This window comes from Coptis chinensis, chromosome 2, assembly GCF_015680905.1.
Source record: "Coptis chinensis isolate HL-2020 chromosome 2, ASM1568090v1, whole genome shotgun sequence".
Lineage (NCBI taxonomy): Eukaryota > Viridiplantae > Streptophyta > Magnoliopsida > Ranunculales > Ranunculaceae > Coptis > Coptis chinensis.
The window spans coordinates 29,890,568-29,892,983 of NC_141457.1; the positions used below are offsets into that span (position 1 = coordinate 29,890,568).

Genomic DNA, 2,416 nt, shown 5'->3' on the forward strand with positions numbered 1-2,416 from the left:
GACACCTTCTTGCCAAAATTTCCTTTTAATGGTAACAAAAATTAAATAAGAAATACCTGCCTTGGCATAGGTGTGAGTGTAAGGTCTCCGGGAGGACTACAAATACGGTGAAAAGAGAAAGCAATCAATAGAATTAACTTTGATGAATCACCGTTTGCCTTTCAAGTGTCCCTCTATTTTCTTGCCACAAGAACCCCAATATTTTTTCTTAAATCTATGATCTTCAGCTTTTGTTCTCTTTTCTCCTCAAAACTCCATCGGATATGTTACTTGCTTTATTTTTTCATTATAGTCCACAGACCCTCGTTCTTTGGTTCATCTCAATTTTGTTCTCTCTCTGTTATGCATGTTGGTTCTTTAGATGCTAGTCGTCTCTATATGGTACATTGCAAGGAAGTTGTTACCTGGTACTTAGTATTTCACTATAATGAAATGTTTAAGGAGATGATTCTGAAGCAGTTGATATGTTTAAGGAAGCCACATTTTCTTACAATATTTTGTCTGATCCGGATAAACGCCGTTAGTATGATATAGCTGGCTTTGAGGCTATTGAAGCAGAAAGTCAAGAATTGGAGTTAGACTTATCGAGTTTGGGAACTGCCAACACCATGTTCGTTGCACTTTTTAGTAAGCTAGGTGTGGCAATAAAGACTCTTGTATCAGACAAGAATCGTGTTGGAGGAAGCATCGAATGGTGCGGTTCTCGTTCATCCATTTCATCTGGGACAATCTTGTTCTAAGAAGGTTGAGAAACAGTGTGCTCACTTTTATTCTGTCAACATAACCGAACAGGAAGCACAAGCAGGCCTTGTCTGTCGAGTCCAATCATCGGACAAGAGCAAGTTTAAGCTATTGTATTTTGAACCGGAGGATAACGGTGGATTAAGCCTGGCATTGCAGGAGGAGAGCACAAAAATAGGAAAATGTACCTCATCTAGGATGTATTTTCTTGGTTTTCCTATTTACCGGTTGGATCAAGTAGTCAATTCGGTGGCAGCAACAAAGGATCCTGATACTGCTTTCCTTAAAAAATTGGACTGATTTCAGCCATGTGAAATATCTGAGCTAAAAGCAGGCACCCATGTATTTTCTGTTTATGGTGACAACTTCTTTAAAAGTGCAAGCTACGTAATAGAAGTTCTTTGTGCTGGACCTTTTTCAGAAGAAAAGGATAAACTCAGGGCTGTGGAAGCTCGAATCTTGACTAAAAGGGTGGAACTATCCAAATTTGAAACCGAGTATAGAGAGGTGTTGGCACAATTCATAGAGATGGCCAGTAGATATGCACAGGAAATGCAATCTATTGATGAACTACTAAAACAAAGAAACACAATCCATGCCTCCTACTCAACTACACCTCCTCTGAAACAAAGTTCGAGTAGTAGCAAAAGCAGTGATTCCTTCAAAGAATCCAAGAAGGAAGAAGAATGCCAAACCAGTTGTAAAAAACATTGGGCAAATGATATGCCGAAGAAAAGAAAATGGTTCAACGTTCGCTTGAAAATGGATAAGGACAAGCCTTATTGAATTAGAGCATATGATTTGCCTTCCTAATGGGTCTTCATGTGTACCGAAGGTCCGATTCTATCATCTTCTTGGGTTGTACACTATCTGAATCTGAACAATTGTTGAATGACTTCCCAACAACTTAAGGGTGATCTGCATTTTTTGCAGCAGTTGTGCATTCGCTCAACTACAACCTTGGTCTGGCATTTTGCTCTCCTATTCCTCCCACAGCCATGAATTGATGGCTTATTAGTGAAGGAGATGATGCTCCTGGTACAATATTTGCATAATCTTGCATGTAAAGGATAAATGCTGCGATTGTAAAATTCATGCAATTTATTATTGCTCTTGTTATTCAATTTATAAGCATTTTGCTTGTTACATGCCTAAAAAAAAAAAAAAAAGTACATGTGATCGAGGTTTTTCTTTTGTCTGTCTCTGAGTATCTCTAAGTGTTATGCTTCAATTTGTATGGGAGTCATGGTTTCTTATATCAATGATTAATGTCTTTGGTGAATTTGTGGCTTAACAGAATGGTAGGTGGACGGAGAAAAGAAACACACTCAAAGAAAAAGAATAACGAAACACACACTTTGGGAGACAGAATTCCACATACCCCTGGTGTTAATAGCAGTGCACCTGCATATCATTATACAAAAGAGCAGCTTGGTGCGGCAATATTTGGCTGTAAATATGAGACAATGGGCGAGTGCCTAAGGAACCTGTTATTTGGTTAGTATAGTAGTACTTTAGCTTTTAACTGCATATTACTTAAAGCATGTTATTTTGTCTCTAGCTACAAGCCTACAACCCACCCCCAAAATTGGGATTTTTAAAACTACTTCTCTAGTAGATCTTCAATTATGTTTATGCAATTATGCGTAGTATAAAAAACAGATAACGTATATAA

General features: G+C 38.0%; 1 pseudogene; it reads left to right on the plus strand.

Annotated features, from left to right (window-relative positions):
- The first annotated feature begins 464 nt into the window (after nucleotides 1-464).
- On the plus strand, nucleotides 465-1,527 carry LOC147515714 (chaperone protein dnaJ 16 pseudogene; annotated as a pseudogene).
- Nucleotides 1,528-2,416: the final 889 nt, after the last annotated feature.